The sequence below is a fragment of the Ornithorhynchus anatinus genome, chromosome 19, assembly GCF_004115215.2.
Source record: "Ornithorhynchus anatinus isolate Pmale09 chromosome 19, mOrnAna1.pri.v4, whole genome shotgun sequence".
Taxonomy (NCBI): Eukaryota; Metazoa; Chordata; class Mammalia; order Monotremata; family Ornithorhynchidae; genus Ornithorhynchus; species Ornithorhynchus anatinus.
Genome location: NC_041746.1, coordinates 7,720,563 through 7,739,511, shown reverse-complemented (window position 1 = coordinate 7,739,511; position 18,949 = coordinate 7,720,563). Strand labels below are relative to the sequence as shown.

The following is an 18,949-nucleotide window of genomic DNA, read 5'->3' as shown; positions in this document are numbered from 1 at the left end:
TCCACTCCTGCTTAGCCCAAACCTTCTTCCCTATCAATCAAACAATGATATTTACTGGGCACTTTGTGCAAAGCACTGTACTAAAGCACTTGGTAGAGTACACTATAACAGAGATGGTAGATATGTTCCCTGGGCATCTGACGTGGGATTTCCCCAATCCCCAGCCATCTGAATTTGAGAGGTGAGGCTACATAACATCATGAGAATTGGACCAACCTCGGCTGGACAGTTGCAATCCAATTCTTCCTCATACTAAGAGGACATCTTTGTGAATTCTAGGACTCCCATTGCTCTGGTCCCCTCTAGACTCATTGTGGGCAGAAATGTGTCTGTTTTTATATAGTATTCTCCCAAGCGCTTAGTACAGCGCTTCGCACACAGAAGAGCTCTATGAATATGATTGATTGAATGAATGAATGGTCTGGCCTGCCTGTGCCCACCTAAGCTGGGACACCAGTTCTGGGGAGGTGCCTGAGTCCTGCCTAGGAGAAAATGTGAAGAGAGTCATTGTCTCTAAACAGTCAAGGTACAGTTTTGAAAGGAAATTTTCTGTCAGAAATATGACTTTTCATTTAAATCTACATGGGCCAAACCTCCCATTAAGCACTAACCTAATGTTAGTGAGAACTCTGCTATGCAAACAAGATGAATGTTTTCTGAGCCACGAACCATAAAATTCCCCTTTCAGCCAAGCTCAAGAAAAAAACCCTGAGTGGTGCATTTCCTTGGACCTTAAAGGCCCGAACCTAGAGCAGCAAATTTTGGGTGGGAGCTTGGTGGTACTCTTTCAGACAAGATGAAAACCTTTTTGTCAATCATACAAGATCCCTAATGCTTATTTTTTCCAGTCAATCACAACTGGCGCCTGTCAGACTCTGTAAGTGAACTACGGCTCAGGAAACCCTGTGCTGACAAGATTCCCTTCATGGGCTTCATGGTGTGGAGCTGCACTCCACTCGGGAGTGGCAAGATCCTGGAGGGGAGCAGATGGAGCTTATTGTTTGATATTTTAGAAATGATGAGGGAATAAGAGGCTGTGTGGAGCCCTGCAACTCAAGGGAAATGCAAGAGGAAAAAGAGCAGGGGCCTGAGCATCAGAGGACCTGGATTCTAGATCCAGCTCAGTCTCTTGCCAGTGGTATCCCCTTGAGCTAAGTATTTAGGAGAGTATGACAGAAGCAAAATGTGCATTCTCTGCCTTCGTGGAGCTTAGAGGGGAGGCAGACACAAGATTTACAGTGGGAGCAGGAGGAAGAACAAGGATATAACAAGTATGAATATGACAGGATGATAAAAGTTTGGAAGAGTTGGCGGAGTTACTTGAAATCAATCATAAAGCTTTTTGCTTTGTTGCAGGGGAAAAAATTCCAAAAACAAGTCTTCCATAGACATGCCTGAATTTGACAGTGTTTTGCTGGATGACCAGCGGGGGTTATAGAGCACAATACCAGCCAAGGACCTGGAATATGGATATCTTGAACAAGACCCACAAGGTAAGGTGGAGGGAACTGGAAACTTTTTGAGGAATTCTCTTTTGGTCTTAAATGCCACCTAGGTAATGGGAGGTGAGTCTCTTTTAGGTAGTTGTGACCCTAATAGGGTCCCAGGTATGATGTATTACATCTTCTTCTGCAGTCTCCCTGCTATCCACTGCTCTGCCACACATTTGAAGTTTTGCTTCTTGAAAGTATTTCTTTTGCCCACCCTGTTACAGTTACCTTATCAACAGAGAAACAGTGTGGCCTAATGGAAAGAGCCAGGGCCTGAGAGTCAGAGGAACTGGGTTCTAATCCTGGCTCTGTCCTTAGCCTGCTTTGTGACGTTGGCCAAGTCACTTCATTTCTCTTTGCCTCAGTTTTCTCATCTGTAAAATGGGGATTCAATACCTGTTCTCCCAGTGTTGTGAGCTCCGTGAGGGACGAGGGACTGTGATCAACCTAATAAACTTGTACATACCCCCAGTGCGTAGTACAGTGCTTGACACATTGTAAGTGCTTAACAAATGCCATTACCCTCATAGATCTCAGCTCATCATGTAGCAGATGTTTGAGTAGGCTGCCATCATCCATTCTCCTCACCTATTGTATCTGAGGAAGGTGAGATGTGATGAACAGACTCTTTCTGTTTTCAGTAGGTGACCTGTATAGCACTCCATTTGCAGTATATACTGAAGTAGGAAAATTTTACATCCATTTATGCGAGGCCAGCTTCAGACAGTATGGCCCAATAGAAAGAGCCTAGGACCAGGTTGAGTCAGGAGTCCCAGGTTCCAGCTCTATCACTAGCCCGCTGTGTGTCCTTGAGTAAGTCACTTAACTTTTCTGTGTCTCCATTTCTTCATCTGAAAAGAGGAGGTAAAATGCCTGTTCTCCCTCCCTCATATTTTATGTCCTGTGCAGGACAGGGATCATGTCTGGTTCTGATTACACTTAGTAAATACCATTATTAATAATATAAAATAATCAAAGTAGCCATAACAATAATAATAATTGTAAGTGAGGCACCTACCCAAGAACACAATTTAGGGAGAGTGGCTGCAGGACTATAATTCCAAGCAATATGGTTCCACTGGGGAGCTTCCCTCTCTTCACCCCCAACTCCCACTGTCCCATCCAATCAGTCTGCTCCAGTTCCTTAGCCAGCGAAAGCACTGCCTAATCAGCCTCGGTATGGTAACACACCACCAGACCTAGGGATGGGACCAAATGCAGCTCAGTTCTGGAGAACGAATATTCATGGGGTTCTTCAGTCATCTCTGGTAATCATTTCAGGCCCCAAACCTGTACCCACACCTATTGTCTTGTTTGGCTTGTACCCTCTCTCTCCCAATCCCAGGGCCACTGATTGCTATACACAAACAATTTGGGAATGTTTACACTATTCCAGTGACTCAGATTTGAAGAAAAAAGTGTCCGTGTGGAAAAAATTTTCTGGTTTAGTGGAGCATAATAATAATAGTGGTATTTGTTAAGGGCTTTCTCTGTGCCAAGTCCCGGACTAAGTACTGGAGTAGAGACAAGATAATCAGGTTGGACACAGTCCCTGTCCCACATGGGGCTCACAGTTTAAGTAATCACTTGTATTTACGTATCTCCTTTCTTCCCAAGAGGTTAGAGCAGTTTCGCAGAGAATAGCATGTGTCCATCTTGTCGGTGTCCCTGAGAAGGAGGGATGGGATTCGGTTCCCTGATTTACAGAGGAGACCCAAAGATGTTAAATGTCTTTCCTGGGATTTCCCAGTCAGTGAGCCTGTGCTGGGACTAGAACCCAGGTTTCCTGACTCCATCCGCCATTGCCATTGACAGAAGCAGCCTAGTGGGAAAATCATGGGCCTTGGAGTCAGAGGACCTGGGTTCTAACCCCAGCTCTACTACTTGCCTGTTGTGTGCCCTTGGATTAGTGACTAAACTTCTCTGTGTCTGTTTCCTCAATTGTAAAGAGGGATTCAGTACTTGGACTGGCAGCCCTATGTAGGCAAGGACTATGTTAGAGCTGATTAACGTATCTCTACCCCAGCTCTTAGAGCAGTGCTTGATACACAGTAAGTGTTTTACAAATACCGCTGAAAAAAAAATGCTTCTCATCCTTTTTGGTCCGGGAAGGCCCTAGTTTTTTCAAAGATGGGATTTTGAGTCTCTTTCCCAACTGAAGTCTGCAGCTCATTGTGGTCACCAGAGGACCAGAGACGTCGCTGTTAGAGGATACCGAATTGAAAACAAAATCTTTCCACATATTTACCACTTCTCTTTGTTTGGGTTCAAGCGTGCCACATCCCACTGTGATGAGAAATAAATTTTCCCACAGACAAGGCTCAGACGAAAAACACATTGTTAGGACTTTTGAAAGAATAATAATAATGAAAAAAGATATTGTGAGCGCTTTGAAGTGAGTAAATCACAATGGCAGGTTCCTTTCTCAAGCAGCCGATTTTCCTCATGCCAGTAGAAGCCAGATTTTTATCAAAACGCTTCTTAGCTCGAGACAATGAAAATGACACAGCATGAAGAAAAGAGCAAATGACAAACGGGCAGTGTAGTGATAAGGAAAATAGATAGAGATAGAGAGATAGACACATTGTGTCTTCAGGATTCTTTTTATAGTTCAGCTCCAGGCTGCTTTTCCTTGAAAATAAATGTGGTGCTGATGAAAGCAGCTTGCCATTGTTCTGCCGGCATTCACATAGCACTTTGCAGTCGTTTTTATGAGTTATTTCTCAGGGCCACCCTGGAAGGCCCCGGTGGTGTAATTACCCCTCCTCAGTGTTTTACCGACAGGACCTAAATCAGGTGAAGGCTGAGAGGGGCCTTAATAACAGAGTTCAAATGTGGAAAGAGTTTGTTGGGGAGAAGGGTGGCCAGCTGGTCCCCATTTCCTCCTAGGAAGGAAATGGGTTTGCCCTGCATCTTGCGGGATTTAGGTTAGCTCTTTGGAGGACAGTTTTCCCTCCAGGAAGGCTTATTGGACATCACAGGGCAGGGGCCGGTGCTCTCTCTGAGGAGGTGTTTAAACGTGGGAGAAATGGTGTTGGGGTGGGGCCGTGGCCCTTTCTGGATGCAGGGAGCTAGGTAAAATGGCCCAAGGATTCTGTGAATATCCCACAAAAGGCTTTTTTAATGCTAACGTCTCCTTCCTGGATCAGGACTGGGGGCTCCTTCCCTTACCCCTCAGGTTCCAGGGCAGAGGTACGATACAAATGAGGCCCAGAACCTGCTGGAAGATTTGAGGAGGGAGGGCTTAATCCGGGAAGACCTCTTGGAGGAGATGTAAGCTTGTCCGCTACAAAAATCAGGCTCCATTTGCTAAGCACTTACTATGTGCTAGGCACTGTACTAAGCACTGGATTAGATACAAAGCAAATGTGGTTGGACACAGTCCCCTGTCCCACAGTGGGCTCACAGTCTCAATCTCCATTTTACAGATGAGGTCACTGAGGCACAGAGAAGTGAAGTGACTTGCCCAGGATCCCACAGCAGACTAGCAGCAGTGCCAGGACTAGAAAACCGATGCTTGTATCTACCCCAGCATTAAGTACTGTGCCTGGCACATAGTGAGTGCTTAACAAATGCCATAATTAATATTGTTATTATAAACCAACCCTCAAAACCTTAAGTCTTTGTTATTCAGAGCCTGATTTTTGTAGTTTTTAGCTTATTGGGAGCACTAACCTCTCTCCTTCCTGGTCCCTGCATTTTGGCCCTTTCACTACTTATTGGTTTCTCTTATTGGGGGTGGGGATGGGGCAGGAGGTGAAATGCAGGTTAATCAATTAATCAACTGTATTTATTGAGCACTCTGGGCAGAGTACTGTACTATGTGCTTGGGAGAGTACAATATAGCAGGATTAGTTGACACGTTCTCTGCCCTCAACAAGCTTACAGTCTAGAAGTTAGACAGCTATGCTACTCATTTAGTGTGTGGCTCAGCCCAAGTGGGAATTGGTCCTGGGGAAAGGACAAGCTGCCCCTACTCCACTGGGCACAGGGCCACCACGGGCATGGAGGAACCAGGAAAGCTTGAAGGCTAGACATTGCCAGGAAGTGTGTTTGGGGTTGGAGGTATGCTCTGTAGGTTGGAAGATGCTCTCTCCAATCAAACAGTAGTATTTACTGAGCACCTATGCTTTGTGCAAAGCACTGGACATAGCAGTCAGAAGTCCCGGTTGAGTCAGTAGGCCCGGGCCCTGCCCGCCAAGAGCTTATGGTGTCCAGTGCTGCTGCTTCTGGATGCAGAGCTAAGGGAATGAGGTGCCAGGGCAGAGATACAATACAAAGGAGGCCCAGACCCCACTGGAAGACTTGAGGAGGGAGGGCTTAAATCAGAGAAGACCTCTTGGAGGAGATGTAAGCTCCTCCTCTAGACTGTAAGCTCCTCCTCTAGACTGTAAGTTTGTTGTGGGCAGGGAATGTCTGTTTATTGTTATATTGTACTCTCCCAAATGCTTAATACAGTGTTCTGCACACAGTAAGTGCTCAATAAATACAACTGACTGATGAATACAATTGACTGATATGCCTTCAATAAGACTTGGAAGGTGGAGAGAGTAATTGTCTGTTGACTATGAAGAGGGAGGGCGTGCCAGGCCAATAGCGGGTTGTAGGTGAGAGGTTGGCAGTGAGGTAGTTGAGATCAAGATACCAGTGGGTAGGCTGGTATTAGAAGAGCAAAGTATGTGCGCTGGTTGGTATTAGAGGAGCAAAGTATGTGCGCTGGGTTACAATAGGTGAGGTGAGGTAGGAGGGGGCAAGGTAATTGATTGCTTTAAAGCTGATGGTAAGGAATTTCTGTTTGATGAGAAAGTGGATGGGCAACGACCGGAGGTTCTTGGGGAGTGGGGAAACATGGCCTGAGTGCTTTTGTAGAAAAAGGATCTGAGCAGCAGAGTGAAGTATGGACTGCAATGGGGAGAGATGAGGCAGGGAGGTCAGCAAGGAGGCTGATACAGTAATCAAGACAGGATAGGATAAGTGCTTGGATTAACATGGTACTGTTGGGATGAACAGGAAAGGATGGATTTTAGCGATGTTTTGAAGGTTGAACTGACAGGATTTAGTGACAGATTGAATATAAGGGTTGAATGAGATACAGGAGTCGAGGATAATGCTGAGGTTCCCTGCTTGTGAGACAGGAAGGATGGGGGTGCTGTCTGTAGTGATGGGAAAGTCAGGAGGAGGATAGGACTTGGGTGGAAAGATAAGGAGTCCTGTTTTGGACATGTTAACTTTGAGGTGATGGTAGGACAACCAAGTAGGGATGTCTTGAAGGCAAGAGGAACTGCGAGACTGCAGAGGATCTCAGAGCTGAAGATGTAGATTTGGGAATCAACTGCATAGGCATGCTGGTTGAAACCTTGTAAGCAAATGAGTTCTCTAAGGGAGTGGGTGTAGATGGAGAATAGAAGGGGACCCAGAATTAAACCTTGAGGGACCCCCACAGTTGTGGGGGGGGGGGAGGCAGAGGAGGAGCTTGTGAAAGATACTGCAAATGAGTGGTCAGAGAGATAGGAGGAGAACCGGGAGAAGACAAGGTCAGTGAAGCCAAGGTTGGATAAGGTTTCCTGGAAAAGAGGGTGGTCACTAGTTTTGAAGGCAGCTGAAAAGTCGAGGAGGATTAAGATGGAGAAGAGGCCATTGGATTTGGCAAGAAGGAGATCATTTGTGACCTTTGAGAAGGTGGCTTCTGTGGAGTGAAGGGGATGGAAGCCAGATTGGAGGGAGTCAAGGAGAGAATTAGAGGTGAGGAACTGGAGACAGTGGGTATAGACAACTCGCTCAAGAGGTCTGGAGAGGAATGGTAGGAGGGAGATGGGGCAATAGCTGGAAGGATCCGTGGAGTCAAGGGAGAGGTTTTTTAGGACAGTGGAGACAGGAGCATTTTGGAAAACAGTAGGGAAGAAACCGCTAGAGAGCAAACAGTTGAAAATCATTGATTGATTGAGTGATAACTAGATGTCATAGCAGGGTAGGGACAGGCAGATGCTTCTAGCCTTGGTGTGGTGGGGTTTTATGTGTCAGAGAGGTGAGAGTGGAGAGTTTGCTGAAATGCAGGCCTGCCTCAGATTTACGAACAGCAAGCCCTAGTGAAATAGTACAGGATTGTGAGTCAGCAGACCTGACTCCTAATTCTGGCTCTGTCCCTTGCCTGCTGTGTGACCTTGGGGAGATCACGTCACTGTGCCTTAGTTGCCTCCTCTGTTAAATGGGGATCAAACACCTGTTCTCCCTTCCGCTTGACTCTGAGCCTCATGTGGGCCAGGGATTGGGTCTGACCTGATCATCTTGCATCTTCCCCATTGCTCAGTACAATGTTTGACACGTAGTAAGCACTTCAAAAATGTAATCCTCATTATTATTATTGTTAATTTTATTTCTGGGATCAGATGATTTACATCTAGAGGAGGGGAGAGGACCATCTTCAGCCGCCACCTTCCTTTCAGCTCAACTCTCTCCTTCCCGAACCTTTCCCTATAGCCTGTCTCTCAGCTGTCCTAGACTTCTCCCCGCTGAAAATCTGCCTGTTCACGGAATGAAGATCATTATAAATATTACATGAGATTTATCACTTCTGCATGTAATTCTCTGACACTGGCAGGGAGTTTTTAAACACAGCGGCAACAAGAAGCATATGTTTGGAGATTCGGGTTACTGTTTTTTTCATTATTTTCTGCCAAGGACAATATATTTTTTTTTTCTTCAAAATAAACACAGCGCTGGAATGTGCTACAGCAAATGGCTGGAACTCTATTATATTTCATGCAGCTTTCTAAACAATTTTCGACCCCGGGCTGGCCCAGTGTCAAACAGAAGGGAACCAACAATAGCAAGATCCCATTAAAGCTGAGAAGGTTTTCCTTCCTGAGGTGAGGATGGCCAGAAATAGTCATCTTGGCTCACTTTTCAATTTGGCACGGGGGAGTAATAATGCAGCGTCTCCTAATGGAAATGATCTAATTTCATCCACGAACAACTCCAGAGAGAGCTCGGCTGACGCACAAACAGTCAATATAACAACATTCTTCTGGAGGACCTGAACAATGGGGGCTTTGGAGGGCTGTGATTAACCACGTCAGACTGGGGACAAACAGAAGGTGTAAAAATAGGCCTCTGAGCGGTGGACAGAACCGCCCAATTCTTCATGTGGAGGCCCGTGGAGAAGGGCTGGTTCGTTTCTCGGCTTGAAGGGTAGCTGAACTGGAGAGAGGAGAGCGAACCGCTCCATCTGGGCCCCAGTATATTAAGCAACCGCCTGTGTCCTATTGATATCAATCATGCTTTGGTGTCATTCCCATTAGCATTGGGGAGCAGTTTCTCAAATGCTCTGCGCCAGGAGCCGCGGACAGGAAATAATGCTCCATTTAAGGAGATTAGTGAAGATGTGATTTATAAAAAGGGCCCAAACTCTGGGAACACCCAAGTGCCGATGCTGGGGGCATTTTTCTGCCTGTGGGCATTGTTCCAGAGCTCTTGAAACAGGATGAGAAATAAGAATCAAATGGCTGGGGGCACCCAGAGGAGAAACGCTAGTTTGGCCAATTCATCAGGGTCAGCTCGAGAACGGGAGCAGATTGAGTTGCAGGCGTTGCCCCAACTCAGGAGACTCTCTGGATGAGTCTGAGGTCCTGGGCTCTGGGCGGGGTTGGGAGATGATCCAGGGGTTTGGGGGCCAGCTCTATGGGACCAGCATGAATGCTTGTTCCAGGGCAGCCAGTTCTGCAGGGCCAGCAGGGACCCTTGACCCAGGGTGGCTAGCTCTGTGGCAGGAGTTGTTGTTTTCACCCACAGCGTTCTGGGTTGGACTCCCCGCTTGGCTCACTCCACTTCTCTTACACTATTTGAGCAGGGCTGGTGTCCACTAGGAGCTCTGTGCTTAGCACAGTGTCCTGCACAGAGGAAGCACTCAAAGAATGCATACCACTGATTGACTGAAATGGAATTGAGAAGACCCCAAAGCAGGTTTTCTGGACCCATTAGCTTCTTGAAGCCTTGTTGCAGCTCCCAAGCCCCTTCCTGCAGGCTCTCCCCGCCTTAAAGCCCCATTGCCCACCCTCATAATGAAAAGTTGACTTCTTAGTCCATGGGCAATATCTTGTTCTGCCCTGAATCCCTTCTGCTAATATAGTTGTGCTGGTGGGGGCTCAGGCTGCTGACCCTAAAATTTCCCTTGACATTTTAAAATGAAAAGGTGAATAGTCTATATCGGAAGAAAGATGAGGTTTGATTCCTTGGAGGTGAAATTCAAAAGGGGACTTGTCTGTCTCTGGTAAACCACTCCCTCAACTCCCTCAACTGCTTTACAGATGGATCACCAAGGGAAGCAAGATGGTGGCCCCCTTAGGATTCGATCATGTGACCTAGGCCTCAAGCCCCAAGTGCTATCATCTATTTAGTTAGGAGTTGCAAGGGTAAGGTGCCCTTGGAGTATCCAGAGGTAATCAGTAGCCAAGGTCCAATGAGAGCCCTTTCGTAACAAACCAAAAGTCTCTCTAGCCAGAGAAGAGCAGCATAATAGAGCCTTATTTGGCCGTATAGAGCTGGTGTGGCCAATCATGGAACAGTGAGGGCCTGTAGGCCACCCCCCTCCAAAGGTAGATTCTTGCCTCGTGCCTTGAGAGAAGAGGAGCAGACTGTGAGGATTTGAAGATTTGTCTTGGTGGGGGTGGGGGGCCTGGGGGAGGTTTCCATCTTGGTGGTGGGGCTTCTTTTGATGGCTGGGGTTCCGAGAGAACCTCAATTTTTTCCTTAGCTGTGATGCTCACCAGGCTAAGTATGTACCTGGACAATAGATGCCCATCATCTGACCCAGTGCCCAAGGCCCAGGTGAGTCAACGGAGAACTGACAGCATGATTTAAATGCTGGTGCTGACAGTACCACCGGATTGCCAGCATCCTTATTGTCAACACAGATGGGATTACATCATCACCATCTTCATCCTAGTCTCCCACCTAGCCCCTTAACCAGTGATCCTTTAGGCCACACAATTAGTGAGGACCCCAGAGGATCCCACAGTTCCGAGACCCACTGGCCCCACCCCATCTGGTTGAGAAGTCCTAAGATATCTTCCTTCCCACCTCGCCACCCCAGGAGTTACCCCCAGGGATTTGCCGCGAGCCAAAAACCACCAGGTTCAATTCAAGTGAGTCTGAAGTCACTTTGTGCAGCTTGTCCATCCAGGACTTGCATCAAAGGTGGTCCGGTTGATCATTCATTCATTCAGTCACATTTATTGAGTGCTTACCTTGTGCAAAGCACTGTACTGAGTGCTTGGGAGAGTACAATAGTTCAACAACAACAACAACAACAAGAAACAGTCGAACCTCCTCGCAATCCACCACTGTCTCCTGCCCTTCCAGTCCCAGGGCAGACATAGCCTCTCAGCATCCTCAGCTGCAGGGGCCAAAAATGCTGGTGTGGCCAAAAATCTCCTCCATTCTACGGGACCCCCTCAGGGCCCAGCCTCTGGCCAGATCCACCTACCCATGGTCAGGGAGCGTTTGGATGCCAGAGGTGCAGCATGTTTCTTCGGGCACTCGGAGGCACCAGATGCGCCTCTGACTTGGACCCCAGAAGCCGACCACAGTTTACCCAGGAGTGGAAGGGGTTTAAACAGAGCAAACTGACGTGGGGAGAAAGGGTCCCGCATTTATTATTTTGCCGGGAAGTGGGCTATTGTTAAATGGACCCTTGGGCTTTTCTAAAAGGAAATGTGAAGTGCAGCCCGTGGAACTGAGAACGAGGTGGCAAATGGCTGCGCTGAGCTTAATCTGAGCTCAACTGCACCGGGGGATCACCCCGGAGAAAGTTACGCAATCTGCAGGGTTTATTTATTAGATCATAAAACTTCCCTGCTACCAGTTGGTCCTGAAGTCGTCCCGGGGCTACCCAAGGTCAAAGTGTGCAGAAGATCTCCCCAGTTGCTCGGAAGCCAGAGGACCACTCAGATTTTGGCGTCTGGGCCCAGGGATAGGTGCAGTATTGTCCTTGGATACGGGTGAGATGCTTGAAGGGCTCCCGGCTTCTCTTACTCACCTCCTTGCAAGTGTTAGGGTGTGTGTGTGTTCACACGCCATCAGATAGAGAAACAACATGGTGTAGTGGATAAAGCACAGGCCTGGGAGTCAAAACCTGGGCTTCTAATCCCGTCTCCACCTCTTGTCTACTGCGTGAGCTTCGACAACTAACTTCACTTCTCTGGGCCCCAGTGACCTCATCTGTAAAATAGGGATTGAGACTATGAGCCCCACGTGGGAGAGAAACCGTGTCGTATCCACCTCAGCGTTTAGTATAGTGCCTGGCACATAGTAAGCGCTTAACAAATTCCACAATTATTATTGTTATCATTAATATTATGCTGATTGAGAAAGGAGGGAATTGGCACTGGCCTCTCTGGCCTAAAGCTCTTCAAACAAACTGGAAGAGAGAGGTAGGGAGCAGACAGGGAGGGGTGGCTATGACTTTGCTGTCGAGATCAGCAGCCTATCTTTAAGTAATCGTAGTGGAGACATTAGAACCCTGAAGAAGCCCCAGCACCAAAGTCCCACCTCAGGGGGGCCCACCCCTGCTCCCAGGTTTTGTCCTATCTTTCAGAGCTAACTGTGGTATTTGTTAAGCACTTAATCATATACTAAACACTGAAGTAGCTACAATACAATCAACTCAGGCACAATCCCGGTCCCTCATAGGGCTCACAGTGTTAAAGGGGAAGGTTTAATCTCCATTTTACAGATGAAGGAAATTAAGGCACAGAGTAGTTATGTGACCTACCTAAGGTCACACGGCAGACAAGCGGAGGAACCTCCTGACTTGAACTCTTGTGCTCTTCCCAGTGGACCACACCATTTTTTTTTTCAAGCTGATCGGTCTGGTGAGTGGGTGTAGAAGGCCCTGTGGGATGGAGGTAGAAAGGGAGAGCAAGGATTTCTGATCACGGAGAGGGATATTTTGAGAGTGAAGTGAAATTCACTTCTTTCCCAGCTAGGGAGGGGAGCAATCTGCTAATGGAAACTAAATAAGATGTGATGTTAATTATTCCAAACTTAATTTTTAAAAGGTCGGTGACACAAACTATTTCCCTTGAATGTGAACATCCCTAGAGAACACCCAGGGAATAAAACCGAGTCCTGTCTAATGGAGGAGGAGGGAGGGAAGGAGGAGGGAGAGAGAAGGAGAGGGAATAAGTGACTTTTTGAAGTGTAGATGAGTTTTGAGGTTAAAATCCCTTCTAGATGCCAGAGGTCTTACAAGCGTTCATATTTTGGGTGTGGGAGAAGAGCAAGGTTATATGGCAATATACATGCTCAAAGACATTTTTTAAGTCAGTGACAGGACCCTGCCACCTAAACGCGTTTATGTGCATACCAAATATATCCTATTACTCCCCTTATCTGTAATCTAATAGTACTAGTATGTAGGTGTTAAGTGCTTATTATGTGCAGAATAAGTGTTTGGAGAAAATACACAGGTGGAATCCCTCAGGGGATTCATAATTTAAGAGTATAAGTGGGGAGAAAGTGATAAGGAGAAGGGTCTGAAGACATGCACAACAAGAATGATGAAACATTGAAACACAACACAGACAAATACACGGAATAAAAACAAAATCACTAGTGGTCTGTGGCTAGGAGGAGCAGAATTTCAGACTTTTCAGGGCTCAGAGGTCAGTGCACAACCAGAGCCACTAGTCTTTCCGGGGTTTGGTGGAGGCCTCACGCTGTGGATGTGTGTGGGAGCCATTTAAGTGTCTGTCTCCTGCGCAAACTGTAAATTCCTTCAGCGCAAGAATCTGTACTCTCCCGAGCACTTAGTACAGCGTTCTGCCCACAGTAGGTGCTCAATGACTGTGATTGATGATAATGATAATGATGATGATGTTGGTGGTGGCAGAGGTGAACGTGATGATGGGTGGAAGATGTTTTTTCTGATCGAAAAGTTTCAACTAGAAAAGAGATGGGCCTATTTCTCTCTATTTCCTGGGTTCCTGTTTACAAGTGCTGCCGGTGGAGGATGCAGCAGTTATCAGAGTCCATCTGCCCCCTTCCCTCCCTCTCTTCCTTTCCTCCCTCCCTTCCATCCATCCTATTCCTCTTTCCTTCCCCCCTTCCCTCTCTTCCTTTTTTCCTCCCTCCTTCCAGGTCCTTTTATCTTCACTCCCAGTTAGGGCGGTCCTCAAGCCCCTCCACTCGGCCCCCTCTCCAGGCTCCATGTGCGGCCTTTAGACTGGTCAATCCCACGCAGTGGCATGGACCATTCTGGCTACCCCGTTTAGGAGTTTGTAAGGGACGGGAGAGAGCGAGCATCTTTCTCCCTTAGCAGAGAAAGAGAGGGTGAGGAGCTGGAGTAGGGGGAAGGAGCTCAGCTCTGCAGCCCTCGCCTTGATGCACATTCCAACCGGACTGGGGAGAGTCCTCTTCTGACAGGTGACTGTGGGCGTCTGGCCTTCCAGGGAGAGACATGGAAACCGACTTGCTCTGTCTGGTCTCTTTAAGCCCGTAAAAAAAGGCTCTTTCCATGTTGTCCGCTGAGGAAACAGCTGCTGGTCAAAGCCAATTTTAGGAAACCCTGCGTTTGAGTAAAAGGAAGCGCTACTTACATCACATCGAATTCCTGGCATGGTACGTCGTCGCCTGCTGCTGTTTTAGAAATGATCCAGTAGGTGTCGCCAGAGAACAAACTTTCCCGGCTTGGGGCTCCTCGCTCTTGCTGAATTGGATAAGCCGCCCCCTAATGGTAATTTAACGACGGTGCAAGCCAACCTCATTCCAACCGGCCTGCTCCTACTTTCCGACTGCGTTTCAGACTCCCACTTTCAACATTTTCCTCAGTTTCCCTTTTTGTCCCACAACCTTATCCCCATGGCCACCTCTCCTCACCTTCAATCAATTCACCAAGCAATCGAGAGTACTTTATTGAGTGGCTACTGCTGAGCACTGTACTAATCAATCAGTCGAATTTTATTAAGCTTTTACTGTGGTCATATCACTGTACTAAGCGCTTGGGAGAGTATGTTACAAGCAGCTTGGCTGGAGAAGCAGCGTGGCTTAGTGGGAAAGAGCACGGGTTTGGGAGTCAGAGGTCGTGGGTTCTAATTTCTGCTCCGCCGCTTGTCAGCTGGGCTGTAAGGGCAGGGCAGGGAACGTGACTACCAACTCTGTTAAATTGTACTCTCCCAAACTCTTAGAACAGGACTCTGCACACAGTAAGCACTCAATAAATACCACTGATCGATTGATGAGTCAGGAAAAAAAGAAACCCAGCTTTTTGGTAAGATGTTGACCTCCACTCCCACTTCATTTTTACTTATGTAGACGCAGACTTTGAAAATCCCGGCAAAGTTAGTTGGGGAGGTTGGGAGTCGGGAAGGGGTATAGAGCATGAATTTACTGTACAATCAAATGGCCTCGTTTCGTTTTGATAACAGTAATGATGATCGTGCTACGTGTTAGGTGCTTACTGTGTGCTAAACAGCTGACCGAGCTGTGGGGTAGATACCGCCTAATCAGGTTAATCACAGTCTCTGTCCCACAGGGGACTCACCGTCCAAATAGGAGGGAGAACTGGTGTCGAATCTCCATTTTACAGGTGAGGAAACTGAGGCCCAGGGAAGTTAAGTGACTGGCCCAAGGTCACTCACCGCGGGCAAGTTCTGGAGGGGGGATTTGGACCCAAGGCCCCTGATTCCCAGACCCGCGCTCTTTCCACTGGGTCACGCTGTTTCTCAAATGGGATTGATTGACTGACCGATAGGTAGGTAAGCAAAGGCCATCGGGGCTAGAGGGAGGCCCCGGGCCCGGGGTTAGGCCACCCGCTCCTCCCCCACCATTGTTCCCGGCCTCGTCTCCCCGCCCGCCACCTTCGCCCGGCTGAAAAACTCCCCGTCAGTTCATCTGTCCTCCGCTCGGAAAGGCGAGATTAAAGGCGAAAGTCACAGCTGTATATTTATGTTTTCATTGCTAGAAGGGAATTGATTTCCGCGCATTTATTTTGGTAGTTGTAACACACAGGGGCGGATTTGCGTCACCCGAGCAACTTGCTGGGGGAGATAAAGTTGCACAAATATTGAAAGGGGAAGTGCTAGGAGTCATTATAAAGTTTTTCTCCGGAAGAAATAAGGATTTCTGCTGTATCCTAAAATACTAAAGCCGCTTCTATTTTCGGCCCAATCTCGCAGGCATATCCGCTCATTTAGTCCGAGTTGGAGCCCATCAAAAACAGGAGATGATCTGAACTTCGGCGAGTCCCGCGCTTCCTGCAGGACCGTTCCTGCTTCTCTGCCGGGGACCGGGTGAGGAAGAAGAGGAGATGGGGGAGGAGGAAGGGATGGGGGGAGGTTGGGGAGAGGGGGCTGGGGGTGAGTAGTACCGGAGAGGGAGGGGTAGCACTGAGCCTGGCTCCGTGGAGACACTTTCCCTGTTGGGGAGTTGGGGGGCGGGGTGAAGGAAAGATGGGATGGAGAAGAAAGGGCTAGGCCTTACTCCTCCTTCTCCTAGCCCCCAATCTTGAGCCCTTTCCCTGGGGTTCATAATGCTCCAAATCAGAGCTGCCATTTCTAGTTCTTATTTAAGATCGACCTTTCAATGGGACCCGGGAAGTGGGTTATCGTCAGGGTTTCATTTGCGCCATGACTTGACAGAGCATTGAAAGGCCCGGCAACTGTGGACCCGGGCAGTGCGGAGCCCTGGCAACTTGTGGACCGGGCAGTGCAGAGCCCTGACATCTGTGGCCCGGGCAGTGTGTTGCCCTGGCAACTGTGGACAGGGCGGTGCAGATCCCTGGCAACTGTGGACAGAGCAGCGCGGAGCCCTGACATTAGTGGATCTGTCAGTGCAAGGCCCCGGGATCTGTGGATGGGGCAGTGGAAATCCCCCAGTGCCACTGGGAAAATGACAATAAGACGGCCTCACATTCAAAGTCATTGCCAATTGAAAATGTAAAACCAGGTACCCGCTTGAGCCCTGCCACCTGGTTCACTTCCGATTAAGCCCGGCACAAGTGACTTCTGCAGGGAGAGAGGGTGGCAGGCGGGAAATTGGGGCCACGGGCAGGAAAGCCCGCCGAAACCCCTCCCTGCCCTGACCCTGCCCTCCCCGCTCCTCCCCGACACGCTCCGTTCCCATCGAAGGATCCGTTCACCTAATGCCCCCGGGTTGAGTTCCTGGCTCTCGGCATCAGCCTCAGCTGGAGTGGGGAGCGGCGGATGGTGAATCTCCTATCCCTCCCACTCCCCAAGAAGGGGGCACCCGTACCCCCAGAGGAGTTTATTTCACCCCCGAGCTTCCTGGTTCGGTACAAAGCGATTGGCTTTTCCTGTATCCCAAGGGACAAGCCGTGCTTGGAGGTTCGGCCTCAAAGGTTACTGCAGAGCCGTTCTGAAGATGCTTGGTTCCCTCCCTGATTTTGGAGACGCTCGGTTCCCTCCCTGGTTCTGGAGATGCTCGGTTCCCACCCGGCTTCTGGAGATGTTCGATTCCCTCCCTGATTCTAGAGATGCTCGGTTCCCTCCCTGATTCTGGAGATGCTCAGTTCCCTCCCTGGTTCTGGAGATGTTCGGTTCCCTCTCGGCTTTTGGAGATGCTTGGTTCCCTCTCTGGTTCTGGAGATGCTCGGTTCCCTCCCTGGTTCTGGGGATGCTCGGTTCCCTCCAGGTTCTGGAAATGCTCGGTTCCCTCCCGGTTATTGGAGATGCTCGGTTCCCCGCCCTGGTTCTGGAGCTGCTCGGTTGTCCCCCCGTTTGTAGCACAGGGCTTTCGCTCAGGGGCTGGTCCCGGGGCTGGAGTCCGGCGGGGCGGCAGGCTCGATGGCTACTAGGCGTCCAACCGCAGAGGAAGTCAAAGAACAACCCTGCTGTGATGAGAAATGAAAGAGAAAAAACCAGCCTCTCCCCTCCCCACGCACGGCCCCCGTTCCAGCCCCGGAGCCCCCAAACGACCCTGCTTTTCGTCCCTTTGTTCTGTCCACCCCCAAACGACCAAGATTTCGTCCCGGACGGCGTTGTCCTCTGAACCCAGAGAGAGCCCGTCTCCCGCCACCATCACCTGCCCCGAGGGTGTCTGTTTGACCCCAGCGTTGTTTCCAAGGGGGCGGTCAGTGGTGGGGGGACAGAGCTTCGTTGTGCTGCTCGCCTTTTCCTTCAAGAGCACGGGCTTGGGAGTCAGAGGTCATAGGTTCTAATCCCGGCTCCACCACTTGTCAGTTGTGTGACTTTGGGCAAATCACTTCTCTGTGCCTCAGTGACCTCATCTGTAATTTGGGGATGAAGACTGTGAGCCCCATGTGGGACAACCTGATTACCTTGTACCCCCCCCCCCCCAGCGCTTAGAACAGTGCTTGACACATAGTAAGCGCTTAACAAATGCCATCATTATTATTATTATTTGCAAACCTCCGTTTTTCGGCGCCGACTTTGCCTCGCACCTGGCAAGTGGCGGTACTTTCCATTTCCCTCTTCCCCCAAAGGGATCCAGTCCTTGTATCTCAGCCACCAAAGATGTTCGGGTCAGCTGCCCATCACCCATCACCCCCTTTCTCGGAAAAGGGGAGGGAGAAACAGAGAGCCAAAGGGAGACAGAGAGAGAGACGGGCAGAGATAACCGGCTTGGTGTACCTCTGTCGTGGGGGAGAGGGAGGAGGAACAGGAGGGAATTGACAGAGACTGAAGGAGGAAGAGAAAGGAGAGAGACAGAAAAAGAGAGGGAGGGAGCGGGGAGAAAGAGGCAGAGATGGAGTCAGGCAGAGAGAGAGAAACGCTAGCCCTAAATGGTTGCAAATTAATTGTTCAAAACTGATCCCACGCCCATGAGAAAGGAAAACATTGAAGCTCACACCTACTGCAAGAGAGATTGAGCCCTTGAAACGAATATGGTGAACTCAAACCCCAAGCCGCCCTCCCGGTGACCCTAGAGTAGAAGAGTTCTGCGCTCTCGTAAGAGGTTTGTTAAACCCCTTGACTCCCGATGGGAGAAGAAATCGTCGGTGACTACCTTTCAGACTATATTAGACGGTAGCGAGTAAAACGAAAACAAAGGACAGCTTCCGCATTCCATCGACTGATTGAAATATTATTAATAATGATCATCAATAATAATTCCGATCTCGTCCTGAAAATGCATGGGCTTTTACTAAGTAGCCTGCTTTTTGTTTATTCAAAAGTCTATTCTCGCTGACTTTTAAAAGGCACGAAACTCGTGCAACGAGGACAAAACGGCATGGAGAAAACTGAGGCTTCATCCCACTCTGTATCCTAAGTGCTAAAGAGCCCGTGGAAGACACAAACCACAGCCGTAAGGTAGGTGTGTGATCTGCTCAGGTACCGCCGACCCATTCGTTAGACCTTTTTTTTTTTTTCGTAGGGCCGCGGTCAGTGTGCCGGCCCTAAGGCATCCATCCTGCACAGGTCTCTGGTTTCTGCTGCAGGGGGTTGCCCAGGGATGTACAGCGAAGGGGCGAGGATTGGGGGCGT

At 48.9% G+C, this 18,949-nt stretch overlaps 1 long non-coding RNA gene across 1 annotated transcript; it reads left to right on the top strand.

Moving 5' to 3' along the window:
* The first annotated feature begins 1,360 nt into the window (after window positions 1-1,360).
* On the top strand, window positions 1,361-18,750 carry LOC114805758. The gene is made up of 3 exons (XR_003753781.2): window positions 1,361-1,493; window positions 15,662-15,775; window positions 18,664-18,750. It is a non-coding gene; the product is annotated as an uncharacterized LOC114805758 (long non-coding RNA).
* The last annotated feature ends 199 nt before the right edge of the window (window positions 18,751-18,949 follow it).